This window comes from Thunnus albacares, chromosome 17 (genome assembly GCF_914725855.1).
Source record: "Thunnus albacares chromosome 17, fThuAlb1.1, whole genome shotgun sequence".
Classification (NCBI taxonomy): domain Eukaryota; kingdom Metazoa; phylum Chordata; class Actinopteri; order Scombriformes; family Scombridae; genus Thunnus; species Thunnus albacares.
This window is the reverse complement of record NC_058122.1, coordinates 9,245,061-9,266,259: the sequence shown is the minus strand read 5'-3', so window position 1 is coordinate 9,266,259 and position 21,199 is coordinate 9,245,061. Positions and strand designations below refer to the sequence as shown.

Sequence of the window (21,199 nt, the reverse complement as noted above, 5' to 3'; positions counted from 1 at the left end):
TCAAAAGAAAATCTTCAGTTACTACTGTGAAACATTTAAAAACTGGTGGAAATAATTGGAAACATGCTGGTATAAAAACAATGGCTCAGGTTGGTTTGACACAAGCATATCCATGCAATTTATTGGGATGATCATTAATGACATTTATTTATTTTTTGGTTTTCACAGACACAATATTTTACAGACCAAATGTTACATGTTAATCCAGACCAACCAGGTGAAACTGTGTAATGTCTATACTGTAAAAGTCCACAACAGTATCAAATAACCACAAATGTGTTCTATTCTTAAGACTGCAATTAGATGTCAGCTCTTACTGCCAGTCTAAGTTGTGGTCTAAATCAAACTGGGATTTGTTGCTGCACAAATCATATGTAATTTTCTCCTTATGAAGAAAATTATATTACAGTTTAGTCTTGTTCCAAGAGAATAGCTTCGGGGTCAGTACAGAGAGTTTAATTGTTGCAGCAACTAAGACCCATTTCCACATACATAATGGCACCAGTATTGTATTGAGACAGACTTGAAAAAACCTGAACCTATCCTTTAATCCATACAAAAACCAAAGTGAAAAACTGTCTCAGCTGGTTGTTTTGCAGCCTCATAGTGATGACAAGCCTCCAGGAATTCTGTACACCTGGCCAAGAAAGAGTCTGGCACATAACGTCCCATAAAACCACAACATGTCATTTTTGCATTTCAGTTTTTGCACAGATAAAACAAATATATAGATTGTAAAAGAATGGCTGAGTAGGAAGTCTACACCAGCAGCTGAGGCCCCAAACATGAGGAGGGCTTTTATAAAGCCTGGAATTAAAAGTTTGAGGGTTTTTTTTTTTTAGCAAATTTCAAATGTTATTAGGGATACAAGTAAAATTGTTATTATTATTATTATTATTATTATTATTTTTTTTTTTTTATTTTTTTATTTTTTTTTATTTATTTATTTATTCATTTATTTATTTATTTATTTATTTTATTTATTTTATTTTATTTTTTTATTTTTTATTATAAATAGACAGACAGACTATTTCTAAAGCAACATTAGAACCACACCCTCTAATTATCTCATAATAGAATTATTGAACGTCCTTGTAATGTTTGATATTGTCCTGAAACCTCATTGTAAAAGCTTCACCCAGTTATTACAGTATGATTAGAGAGAAGGGCTGAAATATACAGAGATCTCAGATTATACAAACTTTCTTAAATGTGTTATAAACACTTAATTACTGATAACCCTAATAACTACTACAGGTGTGAGTGTTTACAGTACTTGATGATTCATTTATTTTTACAGGTGTGACAATGAATGTATTAAAAGAGGAGGGGGGCAACTGCCAAGATAGCAAAATGCCGTGGCTCAGATCCAGCCCACACCCGACACTTTCAGCACTTTCATCTGGCCCACATACCGCGTGATGATGGCACTTGGGCAGTCCGCTCTGTTTCCCAGATCTGGGACATAAGCAAGTTGTATGTCAACCAAGAACAAACCAGATAAACCAGAACTGGCCCACATCCAGAATACACATAGCTTAGAGCACTGCATCTTTACCAAAAAAAGGTCCACATTTGATTTCGGATATTTGGGCCATATTTGCTATTTTACATGTGGGCCATTTCAGGCTCACATCCATTTTGTCCAGGCCAGAAGAAGGCCAGCAGTGCCGCATCATTGCCTGAAGTGGCCCACTTTTGTATGCTGTCTGAGTGAGGCTGCATATGTACCAGACACCGCTGTCACCAATAACGGTATCCTTCACTAAGCACAGATAGAGTAAGAGAAAAGAATGGAGCTTTTGTGACGTAGAAACTGGGCCTATGCAGCACAAAACAAAACAGCATATTGCATGAGATACTTATCTGAATATGGCATTTTAGCTTAGCGTCATCCCTGGGTTAGAAGCACAAACTTCTTATTTATTTTTATTTATTCTAATGATTTATTCTTATTTTCTCTGTAATTATTCATTAGTTTTATTTCTTAATAGTCCTCATCACTGCTTAGTAGTGCTAAAAACTGTTTCTACCGTATTATATTGCAATTTTATTAGGTACACCTAGATAAAACTAACACAGAATAATACAGTAGCCCTGCAATAATTCCTATACATAAAGGTTATAATGTTCAGTTTTTATTTAATCTTTTTTAGAGAGGTGTTGATTGATTTTATGGGCATTTTGGAGTTTGTTGTATTGTATTTATTGGGACCATGTGCACTGTTAAACATAAATGTTACCATTTGATGTACTGCACCAGAGTTAGCTCATAGCTAATTTTCATCTGCAGTCCCTTCAGCAGGTCACAATTAAAACATATAAGAGAACAATGACGAACAGTACAAAGCAAAAAACACACAGGACACATAATACAAAATACACAATCGCACATCACATACACCCACAATGTCAACTAGAAATTAATAATGTAAGCTTGTTAATTAAAAGCAAGATTATTTGCATTCATGAGAAGAAATTGTAGAGTCAGTGGTTACAGAGCTGAGTAGTTTTTCACAGATTTTTTAAATTTGGTTTTGAACGTACTGATGGAACTGCAGCTCTTCATATCATCAGGTATGGCATTCCACTGAGTTGTGGCTTTCACAGAGAAAGCTGTCTGTCCAAATGCAGTGCGATGAAATGGTACAGTACAATCTTGTATAGAGGATATTCTGGAGGATCTAATAGAACTTACCAAACTTACTGTTGAACTATATTGAATTATACTGAGTGTACAATGCAAACAGTATTATGATTGTCTGTATGCTCTTGTTCTTGAGATACAGAAAAAAAAAAAAAACTTAACCAGCATAACAACAGTAACCAACGGGTGGGGCTTAACAACAGCATTATAATAAAACTTTTAGAATGTTCATGCATGTCTTGATGTCCCCAAATGGCCTTTTTATGTCTGACTTCATAGGAAAACAAGAGCACCTTGTGATAGCAACCACTAAACAACCACTACAAAAAACAACAGGCATCATGTTTTGAGAGTCATAGAGTCAAATTGGCGAGATTGCTTTGTTTTCGGTTTGGATTTGCCCCAATATTTAACAAGAGAGGATCTGTGGATATGTTGAGGAACAAGAAGGAGCTAAAAGCCCAAGGCTTCACCGTGAAGGCCACCAGGAAGAACGTCATGGTTGAGGGTCCCCTGGCTGCAGGGGCTTTTCGGGAGCGCCCTTCCAAACCAACAACCTTTCGTTCTATGAGCGTGGAGAGTTACCGATAGCACTGCAGCATAAGCCAGCACGCAACTGCACTTGTATGGAAGGTAGAGATTGAAAAGCTGGACTACCACCACTACCTCCCTCTGTTCTTTGATGGCTTAAGGGAAACGGTTCATCTGTATGAGGTCTTCGCACACCAGGGAGTCCATGACCTGCTGGAGCACGGAGGCCCCAAGATCCTTCACGTCATCCCCCAGCTCATCATTCCCATCAGGAATGCCCTGAACACAAGGAACTGTCAGGTGATAGCCATCACCCTGAAAGTGGTGCAGCATCTGGTGATGTCTGGAGACAAGGTGGAAGAGGCTCTGCGGCCCTACTAGAGACAGAGCCTTCCCATTTTCAGAATCTTCAAGAACATGAATATAAACTCTGGAGATGGCATTGTATACAGTCAGCGGGAGAGAAAAAAAGAGCATTTGTGACCTGATCCAGGAGATTCTGGAGATGTTTGAGTGCTATGGAGGGAAAGATGCCTTCATAAACATCAAATACATGGTGCCCATCTATCAGTCCTGCATGAGCAGCTGAGGGAGCTGTCAGATCATGAAGCACAGATTTCAAACTTTTCTTATTAGATTGAATAAATTATGAAATTTTGCATTTAAGAACTGAGAACTTCTTTGTAAAACTATTATGCAAGAGCATTCGTAAGACATCTGTTACTGTCACAATGTAGCTATTTCAGTATATATATATATATATATATATATATATATATATATATATATATATATATATATATAAGAAATCCATAGATGACACTTATTTAAAAAAAATTCTGTTCCATGCATTATTTATGATTTTAATAACAGCTTCATTTAGGCTGTCTGAAAACCCTCTCCTTACATTGATTCAGTTCCTATGGCCATCTCAAGTCAGCAGGACAAATAATGAGCAGTTTGTTACATTAGGCTTATAATTAAACAGTAAACAAGGCTAAAGTTCTGACTTTCAGCTGTAAACTGGTTGAGCAGTGAGGGGTAGTACATTCCTTACATTCCTTTTAGTCACGCTAGCAGCCTGGCTCTGGGCTGGCAGTGGTGGTTGCTTGGTTCGTTCACCACTATGGTCCAGACTGAAATATCTCAACAAATATTTGGAGGATTTCCGTGAAATTTTGTGCAGACATTCATGCAGGAGTGGAAGAATTATTCAGATGCTTTACTTAAGTAAAAGTACCAATACAGCAATGTAAAAATACTCCAAGTAAAGTACTCCAAGTAAAATACTACAAGTAAAAGTCCTGCATGAAAAATCCTACTTAAGTAAAAGTACATAAATGTTAGTAGCAAAATGTACTTAAATTATTAACTCTCTATTGCATAGTGCAACAATTACAATTATTTTATCTCAATTTTACTAAAAGGCAGTAATATCAAACCTATGTTTTACTGTTTAGTTGTGAAAACTTTGATACAACAAATAATTGCTCACATCACATTACCAGGAAATCCTGTTTGCACTTTCCATGGACATGGACACTGAGAAAGTCATGATCTGAGGGCTCCCAAAGTTGACTAATTGATCAATATTTAGGCAAAATTCCTTCAAGAACAAAACTGAACAAAACTCCATCATTAAAAGCAGTTTAAATGTGATAAGTGTATATAACATAGTAAATGCATGAATGGTTGTTTGTCCATATGCAAAGGCCCTGCATACGCCACCTTTCACCCAGCCGGGATAGGCCACCCGCCGCCCTGCAGAGTATAAGCGAGTATAGATTATTTGAGTAGATATTAGTCAGGATAGTCTGTGTACAAACACTCATAATCACATTTAGCAATAGAGTCACTGATAAATACTCTTGATGTGCACTGCATGTGCTCAGTTATCAGTTTAATGCTTCATAATGGTTCCCTAAATTGATTCAAATCATCTGAAACATATTGTATGGAGTGACATAGGACACTACATTTCTCCACAGAAGACAAAACAAAACACTGTTGTGTGCTCATTTTAAGCCTCACTGCCTGCTCTACTGTAGCTATCTGTGGTAGGCCTGACATGCTGCTTGCTAGTTAAACAGCATGCTGCCTGGCACAAATCCCCCTCTCTGCTGACGCATGTATTGGAAATCAATTCTGTGCAGGCGAACTATACAGACAGCACTGCAGTGAGGTTTTCCAATGTTCCTATAGTGCCTTATGTGCTAAAGAGGTAAACACTGCTCGAGTCCAATTGTCAGAGTCATTACTGCGATTATAATTACTGTGTTCATCAATAAATTGAAGCAATTTACCATATTATTTCAGGAAATAGGCAAGTGAGCACATTGCATAGTAGAGGGATTACTTTCTTATAAAATTTGATGGAATCGAACTGCTCCTCTTAGCCCTGCCTTAAAAAATATTGATTGAATACTTGATCACTCATACATCTGGTCTTAATGGGAAAATCTAGCTTCTGTGTTGACTTTTGAAATTATTTTTGCCATAAATTGAATACAGTTCCTGCTCATTATTCATTTTCCTTTGAGGCCATTTGAGGATACAGTAAGAACAGAAGTACCATTGCCCATACTCCTGTGAGCAAAGTGTTGCAGCATCCTATTGTACGTCATTTGCTTTTGGGAAGCTACTGACATCAAATGAAATAGGTAAGAGAAATTTGAATTAAGACTCATGGATAACAAGAACGGAATCTGTTGTTCTGTTAAAGTAATGGAATTCATCAGTGTATATTGAGTCTTAACACATTTTTTTCTCTCCGTGTCCTAGAATTACATAATAATAATACATGCAGCAACCTGATTATTCATTATTAGACCCCAAGCACATAAAAGGAAAGCTGACAACACACAAAAAGGTCAGTTAATGTGTATGCGTGTCTCTGAATGCAGAGAAAAAACTGAAAATTTCCCACTCTCTAATTAGATGATTCTCTCTCGGTTCCCCTTCTCGACAATAACTCAATTTCCTGATAAGTGATTACACCATGCTTCCTCCGACATGAACAAGCACCACAACACTGACCCTGCTTGGTTTGATTCGCTAATGCTCTTTCCCTCCTCAAACCAACTGTTCTTTCCCAGCACTGACAGTATTCCGTTTTATCTCTGACAAAAGGATTTAAATAGGCTACACTGAATGGGACTTTTGATGGCGCCCTATCTGTTAACATCAGCTGTGATCATCACCAATTGTGGTTTAAAAAAGGAGCTGCTGAAAAAAAAAATCTTAGTCTGACAGTTTCAGAACTGGTGCAGACATTAAAGAAGACTTGCAAAACTATCCGAGCTGTCATCCGGATGCAGTGTAATGAGAAGAAGTGCTTCAAGTGTCTTTGGAATTTTGTTGCGGTGTCAACACAATATTAAGTATCATCTCATGTAAAACCACTTGTGGTTTGTGCAAAGCAAAGCTTTGATCTGTGTATGTGTGTGTGCATATTTCTTCCCTGTTTCTTTGTAGCAATGGAGGTAGATGTAGCCTTAAGAAGGGAAGTGAACTATAATGTCATTTTCATTTTCATCATCTGCAACTTTTACCAATTTTCTTATTTTCCATATCATTTCACCTCATTTCCTCTAAAATCCTCTCAGCATGTTGTTGTGGCAGCTTTGGAACCTGCCTGTGTTAGCTGTGAATTTGTGAGAAAATGGTGCTTTTAGAAAGAGAAATTGAAATGAATGCTGAGTGCAGAGTGAAATAAGGAAAATGAGACACTAAGGGTTGTGATCAGGAAAGAGGGCAAATGGGAGAACATACCACACCTGAAAAGATTGGGGTTTTGTATTATAAAACAAGGAATCTATAATCGGCAGACGTAAGGGAAATATTAAGATGATTATAGAGAGATGCTGGAGTTGTTGAATAGAAAAGAAGAATTCTATGATTGAGCTCATGCTGTATTTCCCATAATTTATTTTATGCCCTCTTCTAGCCAGATGATGCAGACGAAAAGACAAGAAAAAATCAACTGGCTTTTGGACAAGTGCACACCCAAATAATCTTACAGTGTCATGAAGAAATGAATAATAACTGAGATGAAATCTGTCATGTACCTGAAACTACGTATTTTAGGTACATGGTTGGTAAGTCAAAGTTGAATTACACTTGAAGTCACACTGCAAAATCTAACAGACAGTTACACCCGGTAGATAGTGTTTTCACCTCACAGCAAAGGAAGTTAGAGAGGAGTTTGTATGAAAGTTAAGAGGTGAGAACAAGGAGTGTTGAGGCGTGCTTTTTGTGGTTGTGATTGTTTCAGTCACAGCCTCTAATCTTTCAACAGCATTCCTGTAAGAGAATCCTCTTTGGCCCCTCTGTGTGAAAACAGGTTTAAATGTGGAGCTGGGATGAGAAAGAGTGAGAGAGGAAAATGGAGAGTGTGTCTGAAATGTTAATCACTGAGAAGGTGTGCAGCAAGAGCAAAGAAAGACAAGATATTTAGGGCGTTTTAAAACCTATAGTTGGTTTGCTCTGGTCCAAATCAATGGATGAGTTAGTAAACTCGTTGTATTTTCCCCTTCGTTTTCACAGAGGAAGAGATTAAAGCAAACCAAAATGCATCACTAAAAGCCACATGAGAACGTGGTTAGTTGTGTCTAGGGAGGAGCACTGGTAGAAGGCCCTGAAGAAGGTCTTCTGGTCAAATATCAAGAATGCAATGTACTTCATTGTGTTGTCCAGGTCGGATCTCGATTACTTTTCCGGCTAGTGGCTTGCAAATGTTGATTTTGCTTATCCGCATCCCTGTATGGAAAGCATGTTATGCCCCTGTAAGCGGAGATTATAGTGCAGAATTCAACTTCCTCACCCTTTACCTTGCGCTGGCAGTACTTCATACATTGGCATATATTTTCCCACCTGATGGATGACTTTGTGGATGCAATCTTCCCAAGTGGTACTTTTGGTTACCTCCTGAATAGGAGATGAGCCTATGACTTCACATCAAGTACTGCTGTATGCATAAATGAGTTAATGCAATGACTTTCCAATTTGACTTCTGCCTTTCAGTGAGCATTTTCAGTTTTTACAGTGGTGCTCTATTTAGCCGCTGAACTTGTCTGTTACCTTCTGGTTGGTACAGTGCTGTTCTTGAGCCCATCACTCCACAGTTCTTCTTTAGCTATGCAAATAACTGGTCTTCAAATTCACCTCCCTGGTCATGCTGGATGCTCAAGGGGAAATCAAACTTCAGTGCATAATCTTTAAAAAGATATCCATGACTGCCAGCAGCGGTTTCCCATGATATTCTGGGCCATCTTGATGAACCCTCTGCAGAGCTTTCTGGTCCTACCTGGTGTAGCTGGCATACCACGCTGTAATGCAGTATGTCAGGATATTCTCCATTGTGCAGTGGTAGAAGTTCATGAGAAGGATCTGCAGCAGTCTGGCTTTCCTCAGCTTCCTCAGAAAGTAGAGGCATCGTTGTGCCTTTCCGATGACAGTGGAGGTGTGTATGTCCCAGGAGAAGTCCTCAGTGATGTGTGCCCTGAAGTATTTAAAACTGGAGACTCTCTCCACAGCCTCACCGTCAATGAACACTGGGCTGGGATCTGTTCAACTTGTCTTCCTGAAGTCCACCACAATCTCTTTAGTCTTCTTGTTGTTAAGAATGAGATTGTTGCCAGCAAACCAGGCTGTCAGGTTTCGCACCTCGTCCCTGTATACTTACTCATCGGTGTTAGAAATCAGGCCCATGACTGTCATGTCATCTGCAAACTCAATAATGTTGTGTGGACAGGTAGACAGTCATGGGTGAAGAGGGCATAAAGGAGAGGGTTCAGCACACCAGTGTTCACGGTGAGGGTGAAGGACATATGTAGGTTTTCCTAACCTAACAGTATGGGGTTGGTTGGTCAGAAAATCCAGAGTCCAGTTGCAAATGGTTGTGTTCAGGACACTAGTCTCTTGGGAATGACAGTGATGAAGGCCCAACTGAAATCCAAGAAGAGCATCCTGATGTACGTGTCTAGTCTTTTCAGGTGATGCAGGGCAGTATGCAGGGCAAAGCTGATCGCATCCTTGGTTGAGTTTCCCCATTAGGCAAACTGGTGCTGATCCTATGTGGTCAGGAGGGTACATTTGATGTGGGCCAAAATCACCCTCTCGAAGCATTTGGCTATCACCAGGATGACTGCAATCGGCCAATTGTCGTTCAGGCAACTCACAGTTTTTTTTGCTTAGGGATGGGCACGATGGTTGTGGATTTGATGTATGTTAGGACAACAGTGTAGGTCAGGGAGAGGTTGAAAACATTGGTAAAGGCCTCTGCTAACTGGTTGGCACATTCCTGAAGCACATGCCCTGGGTCGCCATCAGGTCCAGCTGCTCTCCTTGCATTGACACTGTGCAGTGCCCTTCTGACCTCATTAGTGTCCAGTTTCAGTCCATGGTGAACTGATGGCAGTCTATCCATTTCTCTATTGTTGTTATCTCTGTCAAAGTTGGTAAAGAACCCGTTATGGTCCTCTGCCGGTGAGGGGTTGCTGCAGGCTTCCTTCATTTTATAATCTTTAACGGCCTGCCAGATGCATCATGCATCATTATTATTAAAATTGTCCTCAATCCTGAGTTTGTTGTTGTATTTTGCTGCCTTAATGCCTCGTTTAAGATTAGCTCTTGTTAGACTATAGGCTGCAGTGTCATTAGCTCTGTAAGCAGCATCTCTAAGCCTTAGCAGATTCCTGACCTTTTTGTTCATCCAGGGATTCTGGCTCGGGAACCCCCAGGAACACCTAACACCTCAACCCTCTGGTTGTGACTGGTCTGAGACCACATCGACAAAAGGTCTCAGTAGTTTTTTTCCACACCCGAGTATGATTGCTGTGTTCAGATCTGCCCAAATTAATCGCATCAAGGGGGAAAACAAACCAGAGCCCAATTCAACCAGACTAAACAATGCAGGTCTGAAAACACCCTTAGAAGCCTGTGTGTGTGTGTGTGTGTGTGTGTGTGTGTGTGTGTGTGTGTGTGTGTGTGTGTGTGTGTGTGTGTGTATGCGTCCATGTATGTGAGCATATGCATTTCAGTCCAGTAGCTGAAAAATGCATGTGTGTTTGAAGCTGACATCAATCCCTTGCTTCTTAACCTTTACATTTCCCCTGCCAAGAGAGGAGTATGGACATGTCATGAATCAAGAATAAAGAACACCACACACACACACACACACACACACACATACACACAAGGAGCAAAAGTGAAAAATCTATAATAGAAAGACATTCAGCGATCAACTGGTAAAAGCCATTTGTTGCATGCTTCTCTACCCTTATAAAGTAGTGCAGGTACATACAGTAATAACCACGACACACTATTTGCAGCAGGGAATGCATGATGTGTTTACATCCACTATATGTGTCTTCTTCTCTGACGTTTATGGTTATTACTTCATGTCTTTATAAGGCTCTCTCACTGACAGCTACAAACAGCTTTACTAGCAGCAACCATCGTAGTTATACAGCTATAGGGACATACAAAAAGTTATCCAAGCACTTTGGCCTGTGGAAGAAAAAAGAAGATCAGAGAGAGAATAATAAGATTTGAACTCAACCTTCAATCTGTTGTCATGGGAAATGTGCGGTTGCTGAACAGGAGGTGGATAAGCTCACTGCCTTGATCTTCACTCTTTGGGAATATCACAACTGCCTGCTAATATTCTTGACTGAGAATACACGGGAAAATAACTGACGCATTGATCATGCCGGAGGGTTTTCAGGCAGTGTGGGCAGACTGAGGGTAAAGCAGAAACTGTTATCATTATGGGGTTTGGCTCCTGTGTTAATTGCAGAGGGTGTATTCTGTGGAAACAGTGAAGATGTTGCAGAAGAGAGGGAAAATATCTACACCAAGATATTAAGATACAACATTAAAGGATAGGTTCACAGTTTGTCAAGTCTGTCTTGGAATAAATCAAGTGAACAAATGAACATTGAAACAGGTTTTGCAATAGTATTTCATCATACTGTTTAAAGATCCTCTTCCCAATGCACCTCTCTTTCTGTGCAAAAAATTTTAAGGCTTAGGAACTTAAATAAAATAGGCAACATTAGGGCTGTGACGATAACTGCATTACAACAATACAGCATTCATGTGATGCCTATCGTGGGGCTGAGCTCATTACCGTCATCACCACAAAGTTTTTTAAAATGCCAAACACAACTGGGTGGAGATACATTGGCGAATCTGCGTTGCCTCAGCTTTCTCTGGGCACCAGATCATAAGACTTCAGCATCACTCCACGAGAACAATCGCCCAGGTGGATGCTGAAAGCAGTGCCCGAGGAAGCGGAAGTGCAGCAAGGGAGCAGGAATCCAAGCTAGGCTAGAGACTATCCCCAGTCTATCACCTCTCATGTCAGCCTTCTTCACCAACATCCGCTCCAATGACAAACCTGAAAACTAGACCACATAAAACTGCTTCTGACCTTCCGGAGATATATCACAAACTGCTGTGCCCTCATCTTCGCCAAGACATGGCTGCATGAGAGTATCTCTGACTCCGCTATCCAGCTAGCTAGGCTAACCGCTCTCTAGTCAGGCAGGATTGCTTCACTGTCCGGTAAGACCCGAGGTGGTGGCCTGTGTGTTTATATTAACAAAGACTGGTGTATGAACTAGGGGTGTGCCCGAATACAGATATGTTGTTCTGCAAAGCACAAATAGTGTGGTTTTTTATGAATATTTGTTTCATACAAATATTTTAAAAATTACTTGTTTTTGGGTAGAAAAAAAAAAACATGTCAAACATCAGGGCACAGGTCAGTTATATCGCTATGTCAGTCTCTCTTTTCTGCTCCGCTGTTAAGTCTATCAGCAGGTCTCAACAAGGGGAGTCCCATCCACCTGCAACATGATGCACATTACGTTACACAGTGTGTTGTCTCTGTGTTATGGGTGTATAAATAGGTAAAGGTCTGCCTGCAATGAGGCGATGAGTAAAGTTTTAGGCCAGTAGTCAGCGCAGTCGTCTATGATGTGAGAGACTCCAGTTTGAGACTCGGTGTGGGGACCTCCTTCGTAAGGTAGTTTATTCAGCCTCTTTCCACTTTTATTCGAAAACAAATACAAATACAAATAATTTTGCTGCCTCAACAAATACAGATACAAATACAAATACTGGGCTCTCTGCACATCCCTAGTATGAACACAGCGATCATCTCTGCACACTGCTCAGAATTAGTCAAGGTTCTAGCAGCCAAATGAAGTCTTTTTATCTATTAACAATATTTTTGGACTGTGAAGTCCGATTAGAAAAAGTCCAATAAGAAAATATTCTAATTATTACATTATATATTAATTATATAGTCCTTTTTCTCTGTGGTAAGAAAAAGTCACAGTCCTGGGCAGCATTTCAGGATAAAGCAGATGTAATTTATCTTTTCATTATGATCAACAATTCCCCTCCATAGACTGTAATCAACAATTAATTTATCCTGTTTGTATGTGTAATTTGATAGCATTCCCCACTCTGTCTTCCTTTGCCCTCCTCTGCTGCTTGTAATTTTGGGGGCCACATGTTCCACTTATAAGAAAAGTCAGGTCAAGTAACATCTGCATCTGAGTCATAAATCTTACAACTTAATCTGTTGTCACATGACACATAGGGTGGAAAGAATACAGTTGCTCTAACAAGGATAAAATGGAGAGAGGGAGCAGGAGGGATGCTTGTCTGCATAATTTGATAAAGTTTCTTTAAACTTTAAATTCAAAGCTGCAGTTGGTCAGATTTCTGTATAAAAACACACTTGTCTTGATGTAAATCACAGGTTGGCATTTAGCATATGCATATTGTTTCTAAACAAAGAAATGTTCATTTTAGTCATGGAGTGGTTCAGGATGTGTCATTTTACCAACAAAGTGAAATTCAAATTTATAGTATTGTTCTATTGTGACAACAGATTCATGTTCTCATCAGAAACAGACAACATATCACATGATTTACATGTGTTTCCTGTGTGTTTTCTTAGTATACAGAAATATATTAAGTGCCACAAAATTTATAATCTGATACAGGTACAGATCAGTGCTGAATACAAGAAAGATTGAACACTAAAAACATTCACAGATCTAAAAGTGTAGGTTCACATCAGAAAGTATTAATGCATGTATCAAATACATGACTTACACACTCTTATCTATATGCACAACATACAAAATATAGTCTACAAAGCTGACATGTTATCATTCATTCATTCACTAATCACACAACATCAACAGGCGACTGAACAACCACTCAATTAAAAACGGGATCAATTCCAAGTGAATGAGTGAGTCCAGACAGCTCACTGTAACTTCAACAAGCAAACTACCTACAGCACATTATATGATATCTGCTATATTCTTGTTAAGGAGATAAATTCACACAGCAGCCACACAGAGAGACATTTAACAATCAGAGATGAAATTAGTGACCAAAGAGACAGAGAGAGAAGCTGTATCTGACTCACATTATCTGATATCTTCTTCTTTCTTTCATGGAGATGAAGTATCATGTCATTTGCGGTTGTTGGTCATCTTGTTTGTTAGTTAACAGAACTTTGTGGCTGCTGGTTAAGCAGTCTGATATCATTAGCAACAATGACAAACAAGCTAACTCTCCTAGTTGTTTCTCCGGTTGCCCCTCTCTCCAGCCTCCCCAGTGGCGTCCTGCCACTGCTGCGCCGCACAGTCCAAATCCATTCTCCTGTTAGCTTAACAACAGTCCTTAACAGTCCTTCCATTGGTATATAAAGAGTCCTTCAGGCTGCTACAACAAGCTAACGCAATGAGCTATCTACTGCTCGTTATCTACTGCTGCTACCCTGCCTTACAGTGGAGAGAATTGGAAACTATCATTGGACCAACGCAAAGTCAATATTGCATTCTGGTTGTTGATTGGTTAGGGAGGACATCCTCCCTTGGAGCGTCATTTTACGTGTCTTGGCCAATCATAGATGAGCATGAAAAAAAATTAAGTACATTAAATTGATGTAAGAGATCCCGCTCTGAAGAGGATAGCAGGCACCCATCCTCCTCTTTGTATTGAATAATAACTTGTGTCTGATTTTTGTTTTGTTTGGTTTATTAAAGAAGAAAATAAAATCAGTTCCCTATTTATACCTCTCATCCAAGTCATCTGCAAATTTACACATTTTCTGTGGTAACACACATCAACTTCACATTACATCAGCTTTCTTAGGGCTCTCTTGCTGCAACTCCACTGCTGCATAGACAGTCTCCTTTGACAACTTTTATGGACTTGAGCCACAGCCTGGAAAACATGTTTGAGGTAAACAACCTGTTTTCAAAGTGCCCTCATTTTACTGATACATTCCCTCCATGGCTCCAAGAGACTATAAATTGCTTTTTCTTAACTCTCTAGGGTATGTCCAGTTGTAGGAGACTGAAAAAGCACTCATTTGATGCTTTTATTAAATTTCAGTAACAGATTATGTAGGGACTTACTCTAAAAATGTCCTGCACCATTTTGCCATTACAACAAACTGTTGCTTACAATTATAATCCTTCTAGGGGCTTTGCGATCCATGGAACCACGGTGTTATTTTTGGATACTTCCAAAAACAAATAAAATCGATAAGTCACTGTTATATGTCCTTATTCATCTAATATTTACCGTAAAAACAACTATTTGGGTCTTCTGGTAAATGAAATCGATGGCAGACATATTGACTCTCTCTCGACCAATCATAAACTGTGTTATTGAACTGTGCGTAAAGAGCTGAGCCAATGAGAGTCACAAAATGTCAGATTGTTGATTTACCAACATGATTGGAGAGGTCTATGCTGTGTCTCGATTATTAAGAAATCTAGCATGAAAGCGCCTTTGAGACAGGAAATAATCTGTAAAGATAGTAATCTGAAGTTCATTGAGATGCATAAAGACATGTTTCTAACTCCATACACACTTGGAGAGCATTTTAGTGTGCAATGTGGCACCGCAAACCCCCCCCCCCCCCCCCCAAAAAAAAACAAACAAACCTGTGGACACTAACAATAAATATGTAAATAGTTTGGGTTTTAACTCAATAGAGAATTTTTTTTTTTGTTACCTGAGACCAAATACTTTTTTGTGTTGAAAAATGAATAAAATGTACATTCAAATTAAATAAAAATTCATATTTGCATACATATTGAATAATATATGGTGAGCAGTTGATTGCAAAATAAATACATGTGAAGTTCTAAAGTGCATGGGTGCCATTCACTGCTTATTATCTTCATTTTCTTGTGAGAAAAATGTTGTCACCTGTTTGGAACCTCACCAGTTCGCACCCCTGGCTAAAGACATACCAGTCTTGTCCAATACAGAGAGGGACATAGCTGAAGGCACTTACTCCACAGCTAAAGGACAGATGTACATAAACACAGCCAGATGGACAGACAGACTTATGAGATCAAACATAGAAACCTGACAGAAACGCTGACAGGAAAAACTGCACATCATCGTAAACAGATGGGAACCCTGGATGCAGAGCTGTCTTTCTGTGTGTGTCTCTCCGTCTCTCCTCTCTCCCCTCTCTGGCAAGGGTTCAGCAGTTTTATTGAGCAGAGGGAGAAAGTATGGAAGCTGTCAGGGGCCATATGATGCTGCCTCTTGATGCAGAGTACACATTTGGGCCCCTTCAGACTTGCTAATTGATTGAGTCTCGGTGCCCCTCCCCTCCTAGTTTAGCCCCTTTAATCCTGTCAACTGTGTCCCTCCTGCCCCCTACAGGTCTAAATGCAAATACCCCCCTTCCTGCTTTTTGTTTCCATTTGTAATTGCATACCGTCTGATCACTGCCTTCTCTTACCCTTTGATCCCTACCTATTTACATACTGTCTGATCACTGCTGTTATTACTGTATAAAAGTACTTCACTGTCATTATTCTTGGTCAGCTCACCAGCTCAGATCCTCTCTGTATCTGTCAGTTCACCAATGTGGCAGCCTGCTTTAATAAACTAACCACTATAACCAAGCTCTGAACAGGACTTGAATGATTTTCTTCAACACTCCTCAGTTTATTCACAGAGACAGGGAAAGAGATTGATGGCAAGGACATGGAGACATAAAGAGTTCTGCCAGATGACAGTGAATATTTTACAAAGGGTTGAAGGTAGACATTAAAGGAATATTCAGGTATATTTCAACCTGATGTATTTCCTGTAAATGTGGCCATTATAACTCTATGGATCATGCTAACTTTGCATTCACCGTTATAGAGATTTGAGGAAACAAGGACTCACGCATGACAACGTATATTGGGGCAAGCTGCTGAGCCTCCTACAGCTTTTCAAAGTAAACACAGAAAGTAACCATCTAGAATAGCCATTATTAATTATGTTTAGAGCAACATGCTGGCCAACCTACCCACCCTGCATGGTTATCCGCATGCACCAGGCTGTTTACATGCACCAAGTTAAAATGCACCAAAGTTTTCCTTTAAAGACACAAACCCAGGTAAAACTCATGTTTATTTTCTTATTCCCATGTGTTTCCTTCTCCATACCTGTAGTTTTTGTCAGGTAATGTGTGTTGTGTGTGCATTAAAGGTCAGTACTGTCTCCACCACTCAGCTGACCTAGATTCATGTACGTGTGATGGTGTGCACATTTGTGTGTGTTTGTGCGTATGTGCATGTGTGGGTGGGTGGCCTGCCACTGTCTCTGTATAATCCCCCTGGTAGCATTTGGTTTTGAGCATAAGTCAGAGAACAGTCAGGGACTCAGTTTGCAATACGCCTGACCTACATCGGCTGCTCACAGTGTGCTTAAGACGACACATGAAGTCACACTTACTGTATCTTCCCGCAACATGTCTGCTTTCAAGGGCGCGTGGGTACATGTGTGTCTATAGTCTGCTTAAACACATGCACACACACGCACACACACCAAAGCTCAACAGTTTAGTAATGATGGTAGTTTCACAGAAAATGCTGCTGTCACATTAAGGCAAGGATTAGATTCTCCTTAAGCTTCTCTCACCAGGCTGCCTCTCTCCAGGTGGTTAACAGGAGAGGTATAATCTCCACACACACACACATACACACACACACACACAGTGACAAAAACACAAAAAGAATTACAGGCACTGAAATATAGAGACAAGATGTGCAGAAACAGTCTTGTAAAGGCACAGAAAATGTGGAAAAACACGTCCTTTACATGAATATGTACTGTACACAAATACAGCTACACAAGGACATGCACATACACACACACACACTTCCCTGATTGTGTCATATTTGCAGCAATGTGGCAGCAGTAATTAGAGGTGCGACAGCCAGACAGGTAGAGGTGATGATAATGGGCTGCAGCTATTTCTGTTCTCCACTCTTGCTTTTCACCTCTCTCTCTGTCTTCTTTCTCTCTCAATCTCTACTGCTCACAAATTTTCTCACCGTCAAACACCCAACTGGTCCAGGTGGAACTGAAATATTCCTATACACACATGCACATCATACACACTCCAACACGTATGCCTCTCTTTCCTTACACACCCTCCCCTCTCCCCCCTCATTCCCCATTCACCTCCTCCTGAATTCTCTAACACCTTATCTCGCACTGCTTAATTTTCTTCATTCCTTTTGTGTGTTGAATTGACTTGATGTCAGCTTTTTCTCCGGGATCATTACATTCCTCCGTCAGTTTCACCGTGATACAGAGGGAGAATGGTAGACAATAGTTGAGGTGCACAGTATTGAAAAAACATTAATTGGCAGAAAATAAGCCATATACTTTAGATGCATTAATAGTGACTGCTGAAGCTATAGCTCCATGTGAGATAATATTATCAAAGAAAATCTCCACTATGCTAGACACATAAAAAACTGCATATAAGATGTACCAGACTCAAAGTTAAATTTCATCACATTCCTTTCAATAAATGTTATCGAGATGTATGGATATCACCAAATTAAAAGGGCCATGGTGGTGGTTGAGTTAAAGAAAAAAGGGACCATATTTTGGTGAAACTTATTTAAAGTTGGCAGCTCACAGAGTTCACAAGGCACGAGGAGTTCAGTAGACTGATTCAGTTATTCCAATTATTATTCTCAGAGTCAGAGTTCTGTGATTAAAAAAACCTGTTCATATGAGTAAAAACTTATAATATTAAATGTAACATTATCTAAAATTGAAAAAGGTTGTGATTTCTATTAAGTCTTCCTACTTATACTGAAAAACAGAAGTCTAGAGGCAATAGGATCGAAAAAAATTTGGCCACTTTTAAGACGATTGGGCGGGTTCTAGTTCTTGGATTGGGCTACTTTTTGTCACTTCTACTGTATCTGGCAACACTGTCCATGAATCTATGTCCATTACTCTCCTTTTAGCTCCGTTTTGGTCTCCAACAACATTTTTAGAACAAAGTCTTTGTTCTAAAAATGTTCTGAGAATGTTACATGTAGTGTTCTAACAACGTTTTCAGCGGGAAGTTTTCTTTTGGTTCCAGGATAATGTTCTCTAAAAACATCCTAAAAATGTTTTTTGATAACATTGCTAGAACAGTATGCCCAAATGTTTCTTAAAACGTTTTCAGTGGGAAGTTTTTCAATTGCTTACACCCTTGAATATGGCATGCAGCGCTAAATGGCACAATCACTGCAAGACCTCAATTGTCACTTCACATATATTATATGCTTAACCTGTACCAATAATACAATAAATACAAGAATAGGCATGTGGGCATGTGTGTCTCTTGCAGGCATGTTTTACTCAGCTGCATGTGTTTCTGACAGCCACTGTCAGCATTTTTGTCTGTACATACAGCTGGAGATGAAGTCTGCCAGTGCGTGTGTGTGTGTGTCGGTATGAATATTTCATCACCGCAGGTTTCCATTAGAGTGGTCCAGATTTAGCATATTATCTGTCATCTGGGGTGAGACTGCTTTGACCTTGAGGATCTTACTAAGAATACATGTTGCACTGTTTCTACTCTGCTGTTCCTGTCCTCTCCTTCCTCCCTCTATCCTGCCGTGTCTTTGACAGTCCCATTCTTTCTATATGTGTCTCCTCCAGCTTGAAAATGATGCTGCGTCAGTGGGCAGATATTCTTTACCCCCCTTGCTAACAATGAATTAATTTCACTCCCTCATCCACCATGGGGGTGTCATGATGTTTGATCTGAAATAACCCAAGCTTTCAAAGGACTGTCACATTTGATCAAGAACTATAGCAGCATCATACCCAGTCTCCGCTTTTTGCTTCGTGACTGAGGTTGTTTTCACATTAGGAGTTTGGTTTGCTTGGTCCACACCAAAGAGGAAAATGTAGTTTTTAAGTATAAAGTAGTGTCACAAACTGGCTCAGGAATGTGACAAGGAAGGAGTCCACACAAGAGTTTGCTTAAACCAAATGTTTATTAAAACTAAAGCTAAAACAAAACAATAAGGTGTTTAGAACAAAGTGCAAAACCAAAAGAAGATGATGTAGGGTGGATGTCAGCAAGAGGAAGGGAGAGAAAGAGTGACCACATGGGTCAGCTTTTATAGTTTGGCAGGCCCAGGTGAACCATATTACACTGACGACCCTCCACTGTCAGCCAATATCCAGAAGGCAGCCTCCAAGACAGTGGGAGGGGTGTCACAGTAGCATAATATGGATTTATTCTAGTAAAATACAAGTATATCAAAACTGTACAGTGTGGTACTTGGGTAAATGCACTTAGTTACTTTCCATCACTGATGACAACTGGGTAAGCTCCCTGTGATGATGATGCTGATATATGATGATCAAAAGCTCAATAACAGCTACCAAACTTAGGAAGAATTAAGTAGTAGTAGTTGACATGAGTAGAGACAGACATCATGGCTACACAAACATGGTATACATACATACATTTATGTTTTCTAATGTGTAATGATTCCTGAACCATATGTGTCTCACCCTTAATATTTTCCCTTGTAAGGGTTGTAAGTACATATGTGTGTATTTGTGCACTCCTGTGTTTAAGAATAAATCCCTGTTTACATTTTGTGTGTATTTTTGCATGAACGTGTTTCTGTGTGTGTGTTTGCAATATGTGCAAAATATACTTCCACATCACAAGCAGACCCCCCTCTGCTGCGCTGAGTTGCATCAAAGCATCTACGGAATTACTTCAGGCTGCCTGATGGCAAAACTCCCTCTAAGACCAGCCCTTGCATTGGAATTAGGGATGTGTGAACGAATATGGTGTGCGTGTGTGCATGCAGCTTACACTTCTGACTCATGCTAGAGGTTAAGATATGCATATTAGAGTAAGTGGGATAACAGACATAGCAGAGCAGAAGGTTGCAATTTCTTTGGCTCTGAGTTTTAAAGAATGCCTCTCATAAACATCTCTAGAAGAGGGACCGGTGGTTTGTTTTTCTGACCTGGTAGAAAAACACAAGCTGCTCAGTTACACTAACATCAATCAATTCGATCCATTCTTTTTAAAGCTTTCCACTCCATTTATCACTGAGCAAATAACACACATATTTAATCTTTCCATTTCAACTGGTATAATTCCCAGTACCTGGAAGTCTACTCATGTGATTCCTTTGTATAAGGGAGGAGACAACAGCAATCTCAATAATTATTGGCCAATATCCAAACTTCCTTGTCTGGCAAAAAACCTGGAATCACTGGTGAGTAACCAACTCAAAGTATTTCTCTCAAAATATTCTGTTTTGTGCCCTTACCAGTCTGGTTTCAGACATATGCATAGTACCAAATCTGCTGTTACATTAGTTGTAAATGATATTGTTTCTTGTACGGACAAAAATAAGCACTGTGGTGCTGTTTTTTATTGACTTTTCAAAAGCATTCAATACAATTGACCATTCTCTGTTTATTCAGAGACCGTGTAATATTGGGTTTGATTTAATTGCTTGTAGAAGGTTTCAGAATCACCTTTCTTAAAGATTTCAGTGTGTGAAAGGTGGAAATATCCAATCTGATTTTTTACCAGTAACAAAAGGTGCTCCACAAGGATCAGTTCTGGGCCCTGCCTTGTTTACAATTTATATTAATAATAGTGTCTCTTCTCTAAGTCACTGTTGTGCCCAT

The 21,199-nt window shown here is 39.6% G+C and overlaps 1 pseudogene; it reads left to right on the top strand.

The window, feature by feature from the left end:
• The first annotated feature begins 2,969 nt into the window (after positions 1–2,969).
• Positions 2,970–3,777, top strand: LOC122967537 (annotated as a pseudogene).
• The last annotated feature ends 17,422 nt before the right edge of the window (positions 3,778–21,199 follow it).